This window comes from Notamacropus eugenii, chromosome 3 (genome assembly GCF_028372415.1).
Source record: "Notamacropus eugenii isolate mMacEug1 chromosome 3, mMacEug1.pri_v2, whole genome shotgun sequence".
Taxonomy (NCBI): Eukaryota; Metazoa; Chordata; class Mammalia; order Diprotodontia; family Macropodidae; genus Notamacropus; species Notamacropus eugenii.
In genome coordinates this window covers 334,781,396-334,803,859 of record NC_092874.1, presented here as the reverse complement: position 1 = coordinate 334,803,859, position 22,464 = coordinate 334,781,396, and the positions used below count along the sequence as shown (strand labels likewise).

General features: G+C 45.7%; 1 protein-coding gene and 1 long non-coding RNA gene across 21 annotated transcripts in view; one reads left to right on the top strand and one right to left on the bottom strand.

Moving 5' to 3' along the window:
- The window catches only part of RAI1 (retinoic acid induced 1), a 305,090-nt gene that overhangs the window by 164,073 nt on the left and 118,553 nt on the right, over nt 1-22,464 (bottom strand). For 5 of the 6 annotated variants that reach the window (XM_072650164.1, XM_072650156.1, XM_072650157.1 and 2 more), the window contains exon 2: nt 5,670-5,767. The gene's annotated coding sequence lies outside the window, so the exon portion shown is untranslated. Of the gene's footprint in view, nt 1-5,669; nt 5,768-6,080; nt 6,164-22,464 lie in introns of those variants that run through there. The other variant, XM_072650160.1, reaches the window with a different exon arrangement.
- Nucleotides 1-22,464, top strand: part of LOC140530986 (uncharacterized) — a 202,907-nt gene that overhangs the window by 111,046 nt on the left and 69,397 nt on the right. For 2 of the 15 annotated variants that reach the window (XR_011976221.1, XR_011976220.1), the window contains exon 1: nt 6,920-7,023. The exons of 12 other annotated variants lie outside the window; for them this stretch is intronic. This is a non-coding gene — a long non-coding RNA (uncharacterized lncRNA). Of the gene's footprint in view, nt 1-4,650; nt 4,901-6,919; nt 7,024-22,464 lie in introns of those variants that run through there. One more of the 15 variants, XR_011976216.1, reaches the window with a different exon arrangement.

Here is a 22,464-nt window from a genome sequence, read left to right as displayed (position 1 = left end):
CCTCTCTTTCTCTCTCCTCTCTCCCTCTTCTTTCTTTCTCCTCTTTTTCTCTCTTCTCTTTCCCTCTTCTTTCTCTCTCCTCTCCCTCTTTTTTCTCTGCTCTCTTCTCTCTCCTCTCTTTCTCTCTCTGCTTTCTTTTCCACCCCTCTCTCTTTTCTCTTTCCCTCTTCTTCCTCTCTCTCCTATCCCTTTTTTCTCTCTCCTCTCTTTCTCTCTCCTCTCTCCCTCTTTTTTCTTTCTCTTCTCTTTCCTTCTTTCTCTCTTCTCCCTCTTTTTTCTTTCTTCTCTCTCCTCTCTTCTCTCTTCTCTTTCCCTCTTCTTTCTCTCTCTCCCTTCCCTCTTTTTTCTCTCTCCGTTCTCTCTTTTCCTCTTGTCTTCTTTCTCATTTTTTCTCTTTCTCCTTTCTCTCCTTTAGATCTCTCTTCTCTTCCTTTCTTACTTTTCACTCTCTTCTTTCCACCACCCCTCTCTCCCCACATCACTTGGGAAGATTAACCTCTTTGGTCTCACCCCGTCATGCTCAGTGAGTACCTGGACTAAAGATATCTAAACTCAGAGGAGAAAGGTAAGAAGCCACTGCTTGCCCCAAATGGCCCATTTTAGATCAATGCCTCTGTCCAGATGATGAATGGGTAAACTAAGAGGTGATATGAATCACCACAGCTGGATTACAGCCATCTGGCCCCTTCTGGTCTCAGGTCCCTTGGTCTAACCACTGGATCCCACTCCCCATTTGGTGGGCTTGACTATTTTGGTTCCAACATCCCCCAGTGAGGGCAAACACCCAAGTTTAGAATTCCCCAAAGAGGAACACGATAGTCAAAGACCCAGGACCCTAGATGCACCTTATTGGTCAAGACTCTTCTGGCTCTGTCACTTTCTCTCCTTCTAAGGTAGACTCTCACTCCACCTCCCAGTCTCTCAGTTTTCTCCTTTGAGAAATGGGAAGATATTCTCCTCCTCTTCCTGGCAAAGGGAAAAGGTTGCAATGAGACTCTAGACCCTCTGCAGTTTGCAAGAGGAAGGAGTGGGATGGGTGTTGGATGAGTGCCCAGGACTATCATTTGGCCTGAAATCCTTCCCAGTTCTCAAGCTGGGGTAAGAGGAATTTCAGAGGAATTGCTGCAACATGGTCACTGACAGCATACCATTCCTTTTGCAACTGAAGCTCCCTCCACAGCCCTCTGGACTGGGATCCCCACCCCTTTCTTCACTCTTCTCCTTTTGCAATTCTCCAGGCCTGTGGCCTGGCTTGGGCTCTCAGAAAAAATAGGAGAGATCCCAGAGGCAGTTGAAATCTTGCCAGTGCAACTGCACACACACACACACACACACACACACACACACACACATTCTTACAGTATTCTGACAAGAGCAATGAACTGGCAGTCAGAAGGCCTGGATTATAGTTCTGGCTAGGCATCTTCTAGGTGGATGAACGTGGGAATGTCTCAACCTCCATTTCCTATAAAATGGAGATAAAAATAACTCTTCCATTGGGGATAGGTGCTCATGGGATCAAATAAGATGTTTATGAAAGCATTATGTATATATGGGATTACTGCATATATACACATAGATGTAGACACACATACATCTTCACACATGAACACAGAAACATTTGTAACAATATAGAGAGAAACATTATACCTACCCCCAGGCATGTACCCCTATATATACATACATGATCACACAGGATATAATACACATTTATCCATGCACACTAGCACACACAAAAGTACACGCATGTATATGCCTATTATGCATATGTTTTCTCTTTGAGGAACTTAGTCTTAGTTGAAAGGCAGCATTGGGGTGATGAGGCTCAAGGGGTGGTGAGGAGAACCTAGTGAATGGAAAGACAAGACTCCTTTGGGATCAGTGTTCCCAGTCTTAAGGGAGAAAAATGATGGTTCTGGTCCGGAGAGAGCCCAGAGCTGGGAGCCACAAGGACTGGGCTCCAGGCCCAGGAGACAATAACTCACTTAGTGACTTTGGGAAAAGTTACTTCCTTGGGCCTCAGTTTCCCCATCTGTGATTCAGTAATCCTCCTTTTCTCTTGTCCTTCTGAGATAAGGAAGAGAATGAATGATTTCAATGGCTTAAGGCCAAGTTTCATGACCAAGAGGGCTGGATACAAGCTGGTAGGAGAGGGCAGCTTGTGGATGAGACATCATCAGCACATCACCCTTGTCATGACCACAAGCCCCAGTTAAAACTTTGAGAATCTGTCCCTGAGGTGGTACTCCTACAGATCTGACCCATTCCTTTGCTGGGGTGGGGAGGGGAAGGGAGGAGGGGACCCAAGGGGATGGAAATGGGACACTTTTCCTCAACTAACAATTTTCAAGACTGAGCTGAGGATGCGGATGGAAGAGTGAATTAAGAAAGGGTGCTGAGCCACAATCCGGGTGGGGTGGGTGGCAGGGTCGGAGGAGGGAGATGATTAGAGAAGCTAAATCTTTCAGGAGAATGCAGTCCCTAATGCAGAAGAATCTACTACTGCAGAGTGCTCAAATATACCTTCCTGAGCAAATCAAAATAGCCACCTTCTAATTACAATTAGAATAAAGGGGGGGGGGATTCACCACCTTTTAGTTCGACCTTCCTCCCCCCCACCCCCTCACAACTGTACCTCCCGATTCAGCCTTGGCTCTTAAACCTTGTAACAGTGTGTGGGAGAGTGCCCAGGAGTAAGCCAGTCAATGGGTGTTTGTCAGCGCCAGGAGAGCCTTCCAGATTACCCCAGGGACCAGGACCAAAGCTTGTGGGGGAAGCCAGTCACTAACGCTGGAGAAACCAAGGCTCTTTAGTGACTTCTTTCCTCTTTGAGGCTGTCCATGACGTTCATTTTCATTTTTCACCTGGAAAGGGTGTGTGTGTGTGGGGGGGGTTGGGGAAGGCTGAATAAGGCAGAGAGACACTATTTTCCCCGCGTCCCTGTCTAACACTCTGGGAAAAGTATACTATATGCCAGTGTGAGAGGCCATTCAGGTCAGACTGACTTTTGGGGTCAATTAGCCTCCTGGTGTGTGTGTGTGTGTGTGTGTGTGTGTGTGTGTGTGTGTGTGTGTGTGTGTGTGTGTAAATGAGAAAAAAGATTCCAGTATGTGCCATCCCTTCCTCCTCCTCTCCTGGAGACTACAGGGGAAGAGCTTTTTTGGCTAAGCTTTCATCCTTCCTGTTGGAACCATTCCTCTCCCTGTCTCCCTCCAACACACACACACACACACACACACACACACACACACACACACACACACACACACACACACACACACACACACACACACGTAAAAGGGGGCGCCAACTCGGCCACCAACGACCAGATCATCTCTTGAAAACCTGTGTGCTGCCCGGCGGGGGCGGCGGCGGCGGCAAAGACGTCCAGACCCTGCACAGTTCTAGAACCACAAAAGCCTCGGGCCCCGAACAAGCGACCCCCGGGGATCGCGCGTGGGTCGCTTGGGCACTCGCGTCACGCGGTGTACTGGGCCTCTGTGTGAAGCCCGGGAACTGCCTGGGGCTCTGGCTTCGGATTGTTCGCCATCACCCGCTTACAGGAGGCAGGGGGAGTCTGTTGGGGAGGGCTCGGGGCGAGCTGGGCCCGGGCCGGGGGTGGGAGAAGGGGAACGCGTAGCATCTTGAACGCAGCCCCGCCGTTCCCCACGCCGAGTCTAGCTTTGCCTCCCATTTTGACTTTCATCGGAAAGAGTTGCCCTGGGAATCTATTAAGTCCAATTTAAATCGACTCTCCGCCCCCCTGGTTCCTGCGCTCGCCTCCGGTTCTCTCCCAGCCTTCCTCGCCCCCGCCCCTTACCCCCTCCACCAACCGCGGGCGGAGGGCAGGCCGCAGTCAAGCGAGGCTCAGCTGCTCAGAGCTTCAGACCTCCTCCCTCGTCTACACCACCCCCACTCTGGATCTGGGACCAAGCGGGCTGCGGGTCTTGCCTATGGGGGTTCGGGTTCCCCGGGCCACTCCTTCAGCCTGCGTTGGGCGCCGGACTCGCAGCCGTTCAGGTTGCTTTCTATCCGGACTGACCATTCTAGACGATGGTGGTAGCCAGCTAAGGAAGTTCCTTGAGCCTCAGCTCTGGGGCGCACTCTCCACCTCCCTCCTCCCTCCCGCTCCAGTTCCAGGGACGCCCCAGTGCCCCTACGGGCCAAGTTGTCTTCTTTTCCCCCTAAACCTCTGCTCCTCCGTGGGGAGAAGAAAACCCGCTTGAACTGTCTGACACCTCCCTCCGCCCCAGTCACCCAGGGTTTTCCTGTGTAGTTATGCATTATTGCACTATAGAACTGATTGCACACAGACATACACCCGCCCCTTCCCAAACTCCTTCGTACTGCATACGATTTAGAGGTTTCCAATTATTTCCTTCATTTCCATGTTCTAAAAACACACAAACACGCGTTGATGACTCTGGATTGATGACCGAATGACACCCAAGTTGTGGTTTTGAATCCGAGCCAGGAAAAAATTGTGACCATGAGAGCTTGGGGATTTCATTGTCACTTCAGTCTTTGAGCAGAGCTGTGTTGTGTGTGCGTGTGTGTGCGCGCGGCCGCTCGCTCACGTTTGTGAGCTGGGGGAGGCGGCGGGGGGGGAGTGCGGGGGGGACGGCGTATTGGTCCTTGGGGGCCCTGGTTTGTAGGAGGAAATTCACCAGGATGAAAAAGGTGATGGCGAGGCGCATGGGGAAGCCAGGGTTTGAGAAGTGTTTAAAGCTCTGCTCTCTAGCGGGAGTCCAGATTCAGAGACAGCTTGGGGGCGGAAGGGAGACGAGCGAGAGCGGGCACGACCTCAAATGGTTGAAAGGAGGTGGTTAGAGCCGTGCCTTTAGCCCCAGAAGAAAGACCAAAAGCGGGATCCAGTGACGTCGGCAACTGGGACACCAGGGTAGGTAGAGTCACAGCTCCCTGGTAAGTTTGAGAAGTGCCAACCTGAGCGGGGCAATTAGAGTTCAGGGCAACGTTGGCTGGAGGCGGGGGTAGGAGAGAATGGACTAGGGGACGACAACAGATCGGCCGCCCACGATAGCAGCTCCCCGGCTGGCGATAAGAACAAGGACCCACAGTGCTCGTCTGACATTCTTTTCCTGGGAGCTCCAGGGTCCAGTGCAGTCAGTAGTTGGGCTGAATTTTCAACTTCTACAAAACTACCGTGGTTTTTTTTCCCCTCCAGCTTTGGGTTCCCCAGCGACCACATACTTCTTACCTCTTCCCACGACCCCAACACAATCACAAACCTCCTCTTCCAAAGTCTCAGCCCTGACCCTTCAGTCAGCTCCACTCATTCAGGCCAGTGAGATAGAGGCTCCCGAGACATTAAAAAAAAAAAACAAAACTGGGGGGGAGGGGCAGGAGAGAGGGTGGTAAAAAGCAACCAGACACCCTCAAGCAAAAGAAAATCCCCTAGAATTCCTCTTCATACAAGGGAAGCCAGCAATCACCCAGCTGCTTTATGAAAACCCAAAACACCGAAGAGAGGAAAATACACAACTCCTGCCACCCCTCCCCCAAATAAGCCAGCGTCTGGAAGCTGAAATCTACCAGACAAGAGGGCTGCAAGTTACAGCAAGAGAATGAGAACGAGAAAATCGTAAACCCACCGAGTTTCATGAATTGAGAGGAAAAAAGATACAAAGAGAAAATGCTTGTAACTATACCTGCTCTGTTCTTCCGTGATCTCCAGCGGTGGGTCTGTGTTTTCTCCTCTCTCTCTCTTCCCTTCTCTTCTTCCAGAACACAGCTGCCAGATTAGATCCTTGAGAAAAAGATGGAAGAAATGGCACAATATTCTCTCTCTCTCTCTCTCTCTCTCTCTCTCTCTCTCTCTCTCTCTCTCTCTCTCTCTCTCTCTCTCCTTTCTCCTCCTCTCACACACTCTCTCCTTCTCTCGCCCTCTCTCCGCTCTTCCTTCTCAGCAACCGTTGCCAGCTCCTTCAGTAGCCATTACTCATGGGCCACTGGGGGATATAAGGTAATTAGAAACGGCCCTATAGCATCCAGCCTGAACATTTTAATGCCAGGGGTAGCAGTGATGTTGGGGTTTGGCTGCAGGCGGCTTACATACACACCAGACAGGAGAGTGGTGGAGCTGCTAGGGAGGGGATGAGAGGGATGGGGGGTGGGAAAGGGGGAGGAGAAGGGGGAGGGTCTGTGTGTGTGTGTGTGTGTACGCGCGCGCGCGCGCGCGTGAGAGAGAGAGAGAGAGAGAGAGAGATTTGATTTCACCATAGAGACATCAGGTCATAAGGTAGAAAGCTCAGAGAAGCTGAGGAGACTGGTGGAGTTGTGGGTTTTATTTTTAATTTATTTTTTTCTTTAAAAAAATCCCCCGAGGAGGTAGCAAGCTCATCGGTGTGATCTGTGCAATGTGTGTGTGTGTGTGTGTGTGTGTGTGTGTGTGTGTGTGTGTGTGTTCGATCTCTGCCAGGAATGGCAATTAGCAGAAGCGGCGCACTGAGCGCAAAAATACTACTGTGAAGGGTCAAAAGAAAGCTGCAGACATTTTTTTGGTATGAGGGTTAGAAGGTGGATGGAAAGCTTAATTCTAGAAAGGAAAAATGGGTCGCACGGAGGGGAGGAATATACTGGATGCTGGCAGTTGTGATCTTCTCCCCTTCTCCCTTTCTTTAAATCACACACACACACACACACACACACACACACACACACACACTACAGCCTATATGCACAACTCTTCTCTGAGACCCTAATAATACCTAGGTCCTAAAGGCGCTCTGTTTAAGGAGGACTGCCTAAGGAGGGGGAGGGAGGCGGGGAGCCTCACTGCTGCTATCCATTTCTGAAAGCAGTGAAGGCATCGGAAGATTGATCCGAAGATTGTTCGCAGGAGCCAGGGGGGCGGGGGCGGGGTTGGGTAGGAAGGGCAGAAGAGGGAGGGAGCGAGGGAGAGAGAGAGAGAGAATAACACACCTGCAGCTTTCTCGGTTCTGCTTAGCCAGCTGTGTCCGAAGCACTGACTGACAGGAAAAATACAGCATTCCGGACTCCAAGGTTTGTGTATCTTTGGGGATTTAGCTTGGACCGTGGCTGGCAAATCAGATCCGACAGCAATCGGTGGCTTCTGGGTACTGGGGGACCAGGGAGGGTGATAACGTAGCACTTCCCCACTTTTTAAAGGGGGCCTCGGGGGAACATTGAAGGGTCTCCAAGCTCTCAAGCTTCAAAGAGCTTTCACCTTGAGAGATGCTGAAGATAGCGCCCTCCGGCTGGTGTTCCCAGCCTCGCGGTGGCTGGTCGTATCTCGGACTCAACCCTCCCACCAGGCGCCACTGAGACGGTGCTCCCCCGACCCCACCCCCCACCCCGGCGCATACTTCAGGCCCCCAGCCCTTCAACCGCTCTATCCTTCTACCTCTGGCGGGGAGATGAAACATATCGCATCACAGTCTGTGTGTGTGTGTGTGTGTGTGTGTGCGTGTGTGTGTGTGTATGTCTCTCTGTCTCTGTCTCTCCCTCCCTCCTCGCTCCCTCCATCCTTTCCTCCCTCCCTCCCTCCTCTCTCCCTACAGATGACAGACACCCTTATAATTATTCCCACCAATATCTAATCTCCCGCTTTTTTTTTTTTTTGGCCTTTCCCCACTTGTCTAGGGCACATCCTGTGTCTGTAAATTCCCCAGGTTAATTACACATCGTGTGTGTGTGTGTGTGTGTGTGTGTGTGTATGTGGTGTGTGTGTGTATGTGGTGTGTGGTGTGTGGTGTGTGTGTGTCTGTCGGGGGTGGGGGGAGGGCATAACTACCCAATTAGTACGCCTTCTCTGCCTTCTCCCAACCCCTGTAGTTTCTGCGTTCTCCAAACCCGGCCCTTGTTTGTGGACCAGGGCTAAGGATATGAACCCTGGAGAGTGAGCTTTTATGTTTATCTCCTAGCAGCGCGCCTCCGGCGCCCCCACCCCTCTTTCTCTCCACAATAGTGGCTCTGCTCTGGCTAATCACTCTTCCTTTTTCCACCTTTTCTCTATCCATCCCCCTCCCACCTCCGCCCCCCAGCCTCACTGGCTCCTGGCTCCCAGTCTCTGGCCGGCTCTACCATTATTTTCCTATTACCCTTCCCTGGATGGACCACAGAGCGGGTCTTCAGCGTATCTTCGTGACATCATAACATTTTACATTCCTGACCTCTGGTTCCACTCTGGTACCTCTTTCCTGAGGAATACCGACCAAGAGAAAATATTTGATAAATTGCCTCCACTCCTTAAAATAATCTGTAGGGCCCTTCAAATCCAGCAACCTCTAGGATATGAGGGACTCAGGAGAAAGAAGGCAAAGGTAGTGAGGTATATGAGAAAGAGTATTGGAATGTGCATGGAGAAATCTATATCTCAGCTCCTGCCCACTAGTTTGCTGAGAGACCTTGAGAAAATCATTTCCCCTTTTTGGGCCCATATATTTTTATCTGTAAATTGAGAAGGTTGCCCTAAATTATTTCTAAGGTCCCTTTCAGCTATGATATTCTACTCACAAGGAGATAGGGGCACCCAATCCAAGCTAGAAAACAGATGTACTGGATGACCTAGGCAAGGCCATTTAATCTTCCTATGCTTTATTGCCTGTGCCTCAGTTTGGCTTCCTTTCCAGCACTTTTAAGTAGAAATCAGATGGTGCTACTGTGTTTGAAAGGATGGAATCCCAATCAAGATCTCTTCCATCTTGTTTATTCAAGTGGCAGCTAGAGCAACTAAATGGTTCAGTGGATAGAGCACTGGACTGGGAATTAGCAAGACTTGTTTTCCTGAGTTCAAATCTGACTTCAGACACTTATTAGCTGTGTGACCCTGAGCAAGTCACTTAACCCCATTTGCCTCCGTTCTTCATCTGAAAGAAATGGCAAACTACTCCAGTATCTTTGCCAAGAAAATACCAAAATGGAGTCATGGAGAACTGGACAGGAATGAACAACAGGGCAGGGATTCTGTTTTCTCAGTCAGATGAAACTTTAGTTCCAGACCTTGGTACAAAGTTGGATGACCAAACTTCTTCAATTACTTAATTAACAACTATTTATTTGGGTGCCCAGATCTATGAGAGATGCTGGGGAGAAAGCCTGGGCCTCAAAATACCTAAGGAGGCAAACAGTATGGGATAACTGCCTTATGGGTAATAGATACTGGGGAGTTCCCAGGGGTGGAACTCACAAAGGATTGGAGTGGTACTTCATGGAGAAGATAGGACGAAAGATGATTATTTGAAAGATGGGTGGGATTTGAATTTGGGGGCAAGTGGGAGGGAATGAGGTGGTAACAGTGGAGGTAGCAAAGACATAGAGAAGATCTGAAAGTTATATATATATATGTAAATAACAGAAGCAGTGTTGCAATTGAGAGTCCCAAACCTGGAACCAGGAGACCTGGGTTCAAATACTCCCTATTTTTGACACCTACTAGCTGCATGAACACAGGCAAGTCACTTAGATCTGTTAGCCTCAGTTTCCTCATTTGTAAAACAAAGACAGCAATACCTCTTCAGGTTGTTGTAAGGAAAGTGTTTAAAGTTCTAGGTAAGTGTGACTATTATTTATTAGGTACCTACTTTGTGCCCAATCAACAAGAATTTACTAAGTACCTACGGTGTCCCAAACATTGGGACAGGTGCTGGCTATACAAAGACAAAAATGAAACAATCTTTGCCCTCAAGAATCTCAAGTTCTATAGGGGAAGACAATATACAGTTATCCACATTAAGACTTTCCCCATTGAGATTTCTTTTTTTTCTTTTTCTTTTTTTTTCATTAAATTTATTTATTTAATTTTTAACATTCATTTTCACAAAATTTTGGGTTACAAATTTTCTCCCCTTCTTTCCCCTCCCCCCCAAACACCAAGCATTCTAATTGCCCCTATGCCCAATCTGCTCTCTCTTCTATCATCCCTCTCTGCCCTTGTCTCCGTCTTCTCTTTTGTCCTGTAGGGCCAGATAGCTTTCTATACCCCTTTACCTGTATTTCTTATTTCCTAGTGGCAAGAACATTACTTGACAGTTGATCCTAACACTTTGAGTTCCAACTTCTTTACCTCCCTCCCTCTCCACCCCTTCCCTTTGGAAGGCAAGCAATTCAATATAGGCCAAATCTGTGTAGTTTTGCAAATGACTTCCATAATAGTTGTGTTGTATAAGACTAACTATATTTCCCTCCATCCTATCCTGTCCCCCGTTACTTCTATTCTCTTTAGATCCTATCCCTCCCCATGAGTGTCGACCTGAAATTGCACCCTCCTCCCCATGCCCTCCCTTCTATCATCCTCCCCACCCTGCTTATCCCCTTATCCCCCACTTTCCTGTATTGTAAGATAGGTTTTCCTACCAAAATGAGTGTGCATTTTATTCTTTCCTTTAGTGGAATGTGATGAGAGTAGACTTCATGTTTTTCTCTCACCTCCCCTCTTTATCCCTCCACTAATGAGTCTTTTGCTTGCCTCTTTTATGAGAGATAATTTGCCCCATTCCGTTTCTCCCTTTCTCCTCCCAATATATTTCTCTCTCACTGCTTGATTTCATTTTTTTTTAAGATATGATCCCATCCTCTTCAATTCACTCTGTGCACTCTGTCTCTATGTGTGTGTGCATGTGTGTGTGTGTAATCCCACCCAGTACCCAGATACTGAATAGTTTCAAGAGTTACAAATATTGTCTTTCCATGTAGGAATGTAAACAGTTCAACTTTAGTAAGTCCCTTATGACTTCTCTTTGCTATTCACCTTTTCATGGTTCTCTTCATTCTTGTGTTTGAAAGTCAAATTTTCTTTTCAGCTCTGGTCTTTTCATCAAGAATGCTTGAAAATCCTCTATTTCATTGAAAGACCAATTTTTCCCCTGAAGTATTATACTCAGTTTTGCTGGGTAGGTGATTCTTGGTTTTAGTCCTAGTTCCTTTGACTTCTGGAATATCCTATTCCATGCCCTTCGATCCCTTAAGGTAGAGGCTGCTAGATCTTGTGTTATCCTGATTGTATTTCCACAATACTTGAATTGTTTCTTTCTAGCTGCTTGCAATATTTTCTCCTTGACCTGGGAACTCTGGAATTTGGCCACAATGTTCCTAGGAGTTTCTCTTTTTGGATCTCTTTCAGGTGGTGTTCTGTGGATTCCTTGAATATTTATTTTGCCCTCTGGTTCTAGAATCTCAGGGCAGTTTTCCTTGATCATTTCATGAAAGATGATGTCTAGGCTCTTTTTTTGATCATGGCTTTCAGGTAGTCCCATAATTTTTAAATTGTCTCTCCTGAATCTATTTTCCAGGTCAGTTGTTTTTCCAATGAGATATTTCACATTATCTTCCATTTTTCCATTCCTTTGGTTTTGTTTTGTGATTTCTTGCTTTCTCATAAAGTCATTAGCCTCCATCTGTTCCATTCTAATTTTGAAAGAACTATTTTCTTCAGTGAGCTTTTGAATCTCCTTTTCCATTTGGCTAATTCTGCTTTTGAAAGCATTTTTCTCCTCATTGGCTTCTTGAACCTCTTTTGCCAATTGAGTTAACCTATTTTTCAAGGTATTATTTTCTTCAACATTTTTTTGGGTCTCCTTTAGCAGGGTGCTGACCTGCTGTTCATGCTTTGACTTCATGTCTCTCATTTCTCTTCCCAGCTTTTCCTCCACCTCTCTAACTTGATTTTCAAAATTCTTTTTGAGCTCTTCCATGGCCTGAGCCCATTGGGTGGGCTGGGACACAGAAGCCTTGATTTCTGTGTCTTTGCCTGATGGTAAGCATTGTTCTTCCTCATCAGAAAGGAAGGGAGGAAATGTCTGTTCTCCAAGAAAGTAACCTTCTATAGTCTTATTTCTTTTCCCTTTTCTGGGCATTTTCCCAGGCAGTGACTTGACCTCTGAATATTCTCCTCACACCCACCTCGCCTCCTGATCCTCCCAGCCAGCGTTTGGGGTCTGAGATTCAAATGCTGCTTCCAGCCTCAGGGCTTTTGGCGGGGACAGGGCTGTTATTCAGTGTGAGATTAAGTTCAGGTGCTCAGGTTGGGGCAGGGCCGCCTCTCAGGCTCAGTTCCCTCAGGGGGTTTATGCACAGACCTTCAACAATGGATCCAGGCTCCTGCCTGCTTGGGGAGCCCTGGTCTGCAGCTGCCTCTCAGCTTCTGCCTCCCAGGGGGGGCCTGAGTTATGGGGGCACCCCACTCCCCTCTTGACCCGCCAAAGAGACCCTCTCACCGACCCCCATCACCTGTGGGTGGAGGGACTTGTGCGGGTGCTGGAGATCCCGTCCCTGAAGCCTGCTCGGATCTGTTCCTCTCGGTGCTGCGGCTGCGGCTGCAGCAGGTCTGGGCTGGGCTCCGCGTCTGCAGCGCGACGGACCTTTTGCGAGAGGTTTGCGGGTCCCTCTGGAACAGAAATGTCCTTCGCTCCACTGTTCTGTGGCCTCACTGCTTCAGAATTCGCCGTGAGTTACTTTATACAAATGTTCTATGGGTTGTGGGTTCGGAGCTATGTGTATTTGTGTCTTTCTACTCCGCCATCTTGGCTCCTGAGATTTCAATATATTGCAGGTTGGCATAAGAAATTAAATGAGAATTTTTTTTGGAGTTTTGTGGAAGCCACAGGTGACATGCAAAGGCCAGCAGATACAGAAAAGCTTAGAAACTCAGAAATACATAAATATATGTATAGTATTGTATAATATCAACAGATTTTATCTTTGAATACCATGATAATTTGGACTTCTTCTCTGGTACAAACAGAGGGCCAAAAAACTTTACGTGGATTTTCCAGATTGTGGAAGGGTGTTTTGCCCGTAACCCTCTTGATGTGAAAAGGATAAATGAATATAGACAAAATTATATTTAAAAGAAATATAAGGTAATTTTGCAGTACTATTACTAATAATTAATATCTATATAGGTTTTATAAGTATTAGATCACACTGTCCTCACAACAACCCTGGGAGTTAGATGGTATTACTACACCCATTTTACAGATAGGGCAACTGAGACAGGAGTAAAGTGATTTACCTGGGGTTACCCAGCTAGTAAATAGCTGAGGATGGATTTGAATGCCTTTCTGACTCCAGGTTCAGTGCTCTGTCCATCTAGCTGATACTCTCTGCTAGCAAGGACTCATAGAGAGCCTTAAGGAATAAGTATCTGGCATTTGAGTTTAGTTTAAGAAACCTAGGGATTAAGAGATACAGGTTAAGAGGGAGTACATTCCAGACATGGAGAGGGAAAGGACAGGCCAAAGGTAACAACTTGTGGAATAAAGCCCGGTGGAACAGTGTCTTCTAAGACAAATGGGCATCCTATGACTCATGGAATGTGCTGAGATTAGAAAGAATGGCCTAGAGCAGGATGGGAGAAGGGTGTTTACAAATCCAGCTGAGTTCATCCTCATGAGGCCAAGGCTACTGGGTAGAGTCTCCAGGAGCTCAGGTCCCTGCTGTTTCTGGTCTCCACCCCAGAAAAATACAGCTTTCTTTTACCTTCCTCCCCAGTACTAGGGACATTTTTGGCCTCTTGGCCTCTAGCTTTTTAATTTTTTTTAACCTAAACCAGGAATTCTGCTTTAATCTCAGCTGGCTCTATCAGGATGAGGTTGGAAGCAAGACAGAGACAGAGAATTAGAAGACCTGGGTTGAAATCCTAGACCTCTGATTTGAATCTTGGCCAAATTACTTAACTCTCATACTTCTCAGTTTCCTAGTCTGTAAAATTAGGGAGTTGGGGGCAGCTAGGTGGCATGGTGAATAGACTGCCAGCCCTGGAGTCAGGAGGACCTGAGTTTGAATCCAGACTCAGACACGACACTACTAGCTATGTGACCCTGGGCAAGTTACTTAACTCCAATTGCCTTGCCTTCCCCCATTCAAAAAAAAAAAAAAATTAGGAAGTTGGGCTATATCTCTAAGGTGACTTCCTGCTCTAAATTCTATAGTTAATAGCCAATAGACATTTATTAAGTGCCTACTATGTATCAGGCACTATGCGAAGCTCTGGGATACAAATATGAAAAAGACAGTCCCTGTCCTCAAGGAACTTACAGTCTAATGGGGAAAGGCCCAGGGGAAAGAACCTGACCAGGGGGCATGTTGAAGAAGTGCTAGCTGACTTCTGGGACAGTGAGGTGGTACAGTGGATAGAGTGCTGGGTCTAGGGTCAGGAAGATCTGAGTTCAAATCCAGCCCCAGGCATTTATTAGCTGTGTGACCCTGGACAAGTCACTGAGCTCTGTTTGCCTCAGTTTCCTCATCTGACAAATGAGCTGGAGAAGGAAAAGGTAAATCACTCCAGTATCTTTGCCAAGAAGATCCCAGATGAGGTCAAGAAGTCAGATATGACTAAAACAACTCAAAAACAACCAACCAAACAACAACAGAGGTGCAGCCAGGTGAGAAATGAGATGTCTTAGGAGCTCTCTCCTTAAATGGAGATTTGGAATTCATGGCTCCACCCACCAATCAGAAAGGGAGAGGGTAGTGATGAAGTGAAGTGATCCTATGATCCCAAGTGTTCATAAGACCCCACTTCTCCCTCTTTATCCTGCCCCATTGAGCGATCCCCTATTCCCTTTGGAGTTCTTGGAATATATTACCTAGTCCCCACAAAAGGGATGACCAGGGTTGGATGTCATTCCTTTTTTGCTAATTCCAGGAGAATTCTAGGGAGGACAGATCCTCAACTTTAAAGGATCAGAAGTGAATTCTCCTGGGGAGCAAAGGCACTGGGAGATATCTGCCCCTTTGTTTGCATTACTCCTACTTGAAAAGCCTGTTTCATGAAAAATCTGTCTCCAGAACCTTTCTGGAGTTAAATAACTAAACAGGGGCAGAGAGAGAGAGTTTAGGGAAAAAAGATGTGTTGTTGGCTGAGGCCTAAAAGGAGACCATATCAACAGGAGGTGATGAGAGGCAGAGTTTCCAGATGTGGGAAAGAGGGGGATGGGCGGTGAGGGATAGAAAAGGAGACAGCTCTGGGGCTAGAAAGAGTGAGAGGTCGTACAAGGGACAGAACAAAGGTGAATTTCTTGGCTAAATTGAAAGAGGTTGTGGGCTATCTTGCCTATTAACCTGACCTAAATTTTTATTATTTTCTCAGTTTAATGACCAGTGGCTAAGCCTAGTACATGAGAGTTGGACAATCAGGAAGAAAGACATCCCCTAACATGAGATCACTACCCTACAGCCTCTGCCCTTTGAGGAAGGCCATTCTCAGACATGCACAGCAGAGAGGCATGCTAGCGTCACAGAGAGGGATTTAGGAGGCTCCATGTTCTAATCCTAGAATTGCTATTAATTTGGGAATAACCTTGGGCAGCCAGGTGGTGCAGTGGATAGAGTGCCAGGCCTGGAATTCAAATTCAGCTTCAGGCACTTACTAGCTGTGTGACCTTGGACAAGTTACTTAACCCTGTTTGCCTCAGTCTCCTCATCTGTCAAATGAGCTGCAGAAGGAAGTGGTAAGCCACCCCAGTGTCTCTGCTAAGAAAACGCCAAATGGGGTCATGAAGAGTCAAACATGACTTAACAACAACAAAAACCTTGGGCAAATTATTCTCTGACTTTCCATTTCTCATAGTCCACAAGCTGGCAGGGCCTGCTACCATCTTAAAATCATAGATTGTTACCAGTAGAAATGACTTAGAAGACTAATTGAGCCCAGCTCCTCATTTCACAGATGAAGAAAGTGAGGCCTAGAGACAGGAAATAGCTCACTTGGTCACATAACTAACAGTGGCAGAGCTGTGCCTGAGTCTCAGGCTTCTGCTCTTTCCATTAAACCAGCTGTTGCTCCCTCTTACCTTTCCAGACCAGCCTCTGTAACTGAGCATTTAATTGATCACAGTGAACACTTGAATTCCTAGCAGTGAGGCTTAACTGATTTTGCCCTTTATAAGGTGGTGTAGTTGCAAAGAATCCTGGGCTGGGAGTCAGGAAGGGGCTGGGGGAGGGAAAGAAAAAACACATATTAAGCCCTTACTGTGTGCCAAGCACTGTGCTAAATGCTTTACAAACACCATCTTATTTTATTCTCTCTACAGCCTTGAGAAGTAGGGGTTATTGTTATCTCCATTTTATAATTAAGGCAGAATTTGAACTCAAGTACGTCTGACTCTAGGCTCCATGCTCTATCTATTATGCCCCCTAGGTGCCTAGGCTAGAAACTCATGTTGTAGTCCCAGTCTTGCACTAAACTAAGTGATTCTGGGCAATTCAATATGACCCCAGGCCTCCAGGTTACCATTTTCTAAATTGGTTTAATCATTTCTGTCTCCCGTCTGGCTCACCGAAGATGAGATGGTGGAGACAAAAATAATGTATTGCGGGGTCTATAAAAATATACATAAGTATAGACAAAATAATATTATTTGTCTAAAGATAAGTTTACTGATTTTTTGATTCCTTAATTAGTAGGATTGTAACTTGAGTTGTTCATAATAATGACACCATCCATACTTTATTGAGCTCAGTCTAGAAACAGACTGAGATTTTACTAGCATTGGACTATTAAAAATGGAAAGGAAGACCCTACTCTTTGGACTAGAACTTCAGGCATCTCTAATATTAATGTTTGTGTAACACCCTTCCCCAACTTGTACTCATACTTGAGGGTGATTGCTATTTCAGGTTCAAGAGGGGTACCCTGTGAGTACAGACTTCTAACCTTGTAGCTCACAAGTACCTCCCTGGTGTACTTCCCATGGACAGTCAGCTAGGAGACACAGTAAAAGTATTTACCAAGATGGAAGATTAAAATGGTAGCTACAAAAATTCCTCCCCGCCCCCAGGAAACCTGGGGGCATACCCTCCCCCTTTCCCACCCAGTGCTTGGGGAAACAGAGTGGGCTCACTCTTAGAGTACAATGGAAGCAAGTCCTATATGCAGGGCACATATGTGTCAAAGGTAACTCCTCAATCCTGTTACAACTGAGCCTGGGAATCCTTTCTCTCTATGTAGCATTCTCATGGGTTTACTGTCTCTGCCGGGTTTCCAGAGTATGACCCATTCCGCAGCCTGACTCTTTTCTCTGCAGCCAAGGCCCACGCTCTTTGAAGCATTCCCTTAAATGACTGTCTCTTTAGTATCCTTGTGTGTTTCAGCTCCCCAGAGGTTATGTTTTCTGCTGATGGAAGAGCTTCCCTTCCAATTTACACGGCTGACGGAGCAGGGTGGAGGAGAAGAATTTCCCTTCTCATTCCTGGCAGAAGTCTCCTCTTCCTTCTTCTTTTCCTCCTCCTCCATTGCCTCCATAGGCATCTCTGGAGGCCATCTAGATGGGGTTTCTCTGGTTTTGCTACTAGACAACTTGACTAATGGGGAAAGGAAAGGAAAGTCAAATTCCACCTTTGCCCAGGGGTATCCATATCAAAGCTCCTAAGGAGGACTCTACCAAACTGAAACTCTGCCTCTAGGGCTTAGCTATTTAAACCCCTCAGGGACATAACTAATTTGTTTGCTCAATCAGTCTAGGACAGTCCTAAACTGTCCTTAATAAAAGAATTTGTTCTGTGAAGTTTGGATTCAGTCAAAGGGCCACACTTGAGGACCTAGAAGGCCACATGTGGTCTCGAGGACACAGGTTCTCCACCCTGGAGGTATTTTCTCGACTCGATCAGAGGGTGTTGGGAGTACTTCATAAAGATATCAACTTGTATGGTTAAGATTTTAGATAGTTTAAACACCTTTATAATAGGGAGGGAGAGGGAGTGTATGTGTGTGTGTGTAGGGGGGGACTCAAAGATCAACTTCTCTACATTTATGTAGCAATTTAGAGTTTACAGAGTACTTTACATATATTGTCTCACTTTAAAGATGAGAGAGCTGAGTCACAAGGAAATCAGTGACTTTCCTAGGGTCTTTGTTGTCTATAGCCACACAGTAAATGCCAGAGACAGAGATTCAAACCCGAGTGTTTCCTGACTTCAGGTCCAGAGCTCTTTACCCTATACCAAGCCGCCCCCCCTAGAGCTGAGTCTCCTTCAGTTTGAGATTCATCCAGGGCTGATGGCAGGAGATTGGCCTCCCACTGCCTCCAGTGACCAGAGTCTCATCACCAAGTTCTCATTTTGACCAACCTCAGGTCTAAACCAAGACAGCATTACTAGAGACAAGTCAAAGAAGAGAGTGGGCCACCTGGGGCCAGGCCATGATTTCCAAGAGATTGGTCACATGCACTCCCCAGCTCCCTTCTTCGACTGGCTCTTGCTACCTCTGATGGGAATAGCTGTTTGTTGTTGCTTTAAGTACTCAGCCAAAAGCAAAGAATTTGGGGGAGGGGGTGGTGACCAACCACCCTACTGGGCATGAATCTCGTGTGAGACACATGTCCCCAGTACACATGTGGCCAGAGGTTACGGGAATAAGCACTGAGCGATGTTGGCACAGCTGTGGCTGGGTGAAGGGAATGCTCTTAGGCTCAGTGCTTTTCTTCCTGAAACCATTACTACTGTTTTAGCATGGTGGGAGGTGTCATTAGAAGCCATCTGGGACCTTTTAGCCTGGCCATTTGCAGAGGCAGGGACAGACCTGAGATGGTGAGCGTGCTTTCATCTTTGGGGTGGCTGCATTTGTTAATTTCCAGGCTGATATAAAAAACTGGGCCCCAGCTTACTATTTCTGGAACTCTCCAGGGATGATCACCTTCCTTTCTCAGCGGTGGAATCTAAATGATCTTGAAAGATGCTTAAATCCTTCCCGAAATTGAGAGCTAGAGAGGAGCTGTGGGATCTGGGGGTTACATTTGCACAATATTGAGTGTTCTGTCAGGAGAGAAGCACAGGATGGAACAGAGAGAGGGAAAGAAGAGACGGAGAAGGAAGAAGGGGGGGGGGAAGAGAGTGAATGAACTGAGGCAAAAATAGAGATGAGAAAGGGAGAGTGAGAAAGGAAAGAAAAGGGAGAGAGAGAAACTAAGAGATATCCATCCCCTAACGGATATGTAGTTAAAGGTTATAAATGAGAAATTCCTTTAAGAATTTCCTAAAGGAAGGAACACTAATTGTCTATACCCACCTGAAAAATGATCAGATTCTCCAATAACTAGAGAAATGCAAATTAAAACAACTCTGAGGATCCCCTCTCACAACCATTTAATTGGCTGCTATATTTTTAAATGATACAATTCAATGTTGGTGGCACTGGGGAGAAGTAGGTCCAATGGTAGACAATGGCTGAACTATGGGAAGTGGTAAGGTATTATGCAGTGAGTTACAAAACTGATCATACCTTTAAATTCATTATATCCCTCCCCCCAAACCCTTTCTTTCTTTAAATTTCTCTATTTTTTATTGATAATACCACTACCTTTTATTCCCTCGGTTCACAACTTTGTGGTTATCTTTGACTCCTCTCTTTCCTTAAGTGCCATATCCAATCTTACTGATCTGCCTCCATCCCCATTCTATTACATCTCACCTGTACTACTGTCATAGCCTTCTTATTAGTTTCTTTGCCTCTTAATCTCTTGTTTCTACAAGCTATTTCTACATAGCTACCAACTATACGATCTCACGATTCAAAAGTTTTCAATGGTGCCTTATTGCCTCTAGGATAATATACTAATTTCCCAGGGACATTTAAAGCCTTTCACAATCCAGCTACCTTTCTTTTTCTTTCAATATGACTCCCCTTCACACATTCTCCATTTCTGTTAAAATGACCATCCATTTATTCTCTGTACCCAACAATGCATCTCTCCCCTTGGTGCTTTTATCCAAGTGGTTCCCAAGTCCAGAGTGTACTCTTTCCTCCCAAGTGCATCTTCTTTCAGAGTAGAGGTCAGTTTCTTTACTCCTTCTAATACTTTCACCCAATCAAAATTACTTTGTATATACTATATATTTATGTACATGTTACATACTCTAGCAGAACATAATATCCTTGAATGCAGAGATATTTTCCTTTTGTTCTTGTTTTCCCAGTATCTAGCATACAGCAGGTATTTAATAAATGCCTATTGAATTGAAGTGGACTCAGAGACCCCCTCTATTAAGGCTATACTTAAGAATGTAAATAAAGGAATAAAAAACCCTATCTGTGCAAAAACATACGAAACGGTTTTAGTTGTAACAGCAAAACACTTGAAATAGCCATGTGTCCAGTGACTGGGAAATGGCTGAACAAACAGGGATATACAAACCTAATGATATTATTACACCAAAAGGAATAAAAAATATGAGGAATATAAAGATATCAGGGGAGCCACACGGCATTATGCAGAATGACGAAAGCAAGCAGAATCTGAACATTGTTCTATAGAGAAGTTCCAATTAGTGCGAACAATGAATCCCCTGATGTGGTAGAATGTATTCAGATTCGAAATATTTGAAGTTATAATTATGCTGCATATGCATATGCATAAAATATGGTGATTGGTTCCAGTCCAGTGGAAGTAAGCAGTGCAAATTTGAACAATCCGACCATTTCAGGGGAATTTATTGTCCGCATTAATCAGGACCTACAACTATGGAACAGCAACAGCAAAATCCTTTTTTAAAAAATATGCAGAAGAAAAACAGATCAGAAAGAGACATGGAAACCCCCCCCCCAAACCCCTCTGCTTTGATAAATATACACAAGTTATAATTTGGATATTATGGCTTTATGTCCAATAATTTTTATTCATCATGTTTATAGGAATATGTATTTTTATTGAGTACCAAGTTCAGGATTAATAATTCACTGGGAAAGAAATAATTAAAACAAGAGAGAGAAAATAAAAGAGAAAAGAGAAAGGAAATGACTTGGGTGGGGAAGGTAAAGAGAATGAATGAAAGAGAAAAAAGAAGAAATGATTGGGGGAAAAGGAGGGAATGGAGGGTGAGACAAATGTGGGAGAAACAGAAAGAATGAAAAAGGACAGTGAAGGAGGAAGAAGAAAGACGAGACAGATTAAAGAGAGAATGAGGAGAAAGAGAGAGAAAGAGGAAGATGGATGTGGCTGTCTTTTTTTCTCTCAATTGAATGAGGAAGCTTTGCCTGAGGAAACAATCATCGGCTCTGGACCTGTGTTGCCTGCATCTCCCTCAGCTCAGCTCAGTTCCAGGGTCCCTGTCTATCTTGCCACCTTTACCTCCCTTGATGATGCATGGTCCTGATCCTACTCATCTAGGTTAGGGGAAGGGCAGGGGCTGCAATACTGCAGGGCAAGGGAGGGGGGAGGGCAGGGCAGAGAGCTGATGAATGGTGACCAAAGCTTCCGACCCCAGAGTGGATCCTTTCCATGCCTCTCAGTTGTCAGTGTCCATTAATGAGGGACGTCTCTCACTTCAACTATCCCCTTTCCTCCCAGGACTGGTCTGTGTTCTTTGTTAGTACCATGAAATATTACTGGAGACAGGAGGATTTAAGAGGCTCAGTGTCCTGGGACAGAGCAAAGCTGGGTGATGTGGTCAGATGCAGATGTATTTCTTCTGCAGCAAGCCTTGCCAACACTTCTGCCTGGACTCTTTATTCCCCGTCACCTTTCCCCATGTCCCAGGCACCCCCCAGGGAGTGTCTCAGAGATACAGTCCCAGGATCCCACATATGAAGAGGAGTTGGTCTCTCACTAACACTAGGTAAAGTTGAGGCACAGCGTGAGAATCTGTCTCCAGGAGAATTACAAAACTAGTTTGGGTTGGTTAGTTCAGTTGGTTAATGAGACCAAGTCCATGGGTTTATTTCTAGGCTTATCAGTTAGATTCCACCTATTCCCTAATATAAGACTGACTTTGAACCCTTGGTCACAACACTAAACCCTAACCCTAGACACTCACTGAACCTGGCCATCTATCTCATTAAAGGGAGATGAGGCAGGCAAATGAAGCTAATTCAGTGAGAACCTTTCTGTCATGAAAACCATAGTTCAGCATATTCTCCCAATATTCCCTGAAAGCATAGAATAAATTAGTCTTTTATTTCTTTTCTAAGCAAAAACTGCTAACTACCCAAGGAGAGTGGGGAAACTGAGGTACCAATAGATTTGTCGATGAATTGACTGTTAAGAAGACTCTCAGCCTCTAAATACCATTACCCAATTACAGTCATTCCTTCCACAATGTGACTTTCCCCATCACTGTTTCACTATTGTGGGTGGGCATAAGAAATTAAATGGGAATTTTGGGGGAGTTTTGCAGAAGATGACATTCAAAGGCCAGCAGATGACACAGAAAGAGTTTAGAAACTCAGAAATGAATAAATATAGGTATAGTATTGTATACTATCTACATATTTTACCTTTTAATACCATAATAATTCAGACTTCTTTGGTATGTAGGGAGGTGCCAAAATTTTTTACTTGGGATTTTCCATATTGTAGGTGCATGGTGTCCTTAACCCTTGAGATGTGGAAGGGATAACTGTAGATAATTTAAGGAAAGAAAGAATTAGGAGAGAGACTAGTAGGAAGTTGTGTCAGACCTAAAGGAAACTTCATGAGGGTGCCATGAAGGAGAAAGAAAGGACTTTTGGCAAAAAGGTTTGCAGAATCTGGACTATATGGCCATATGGCC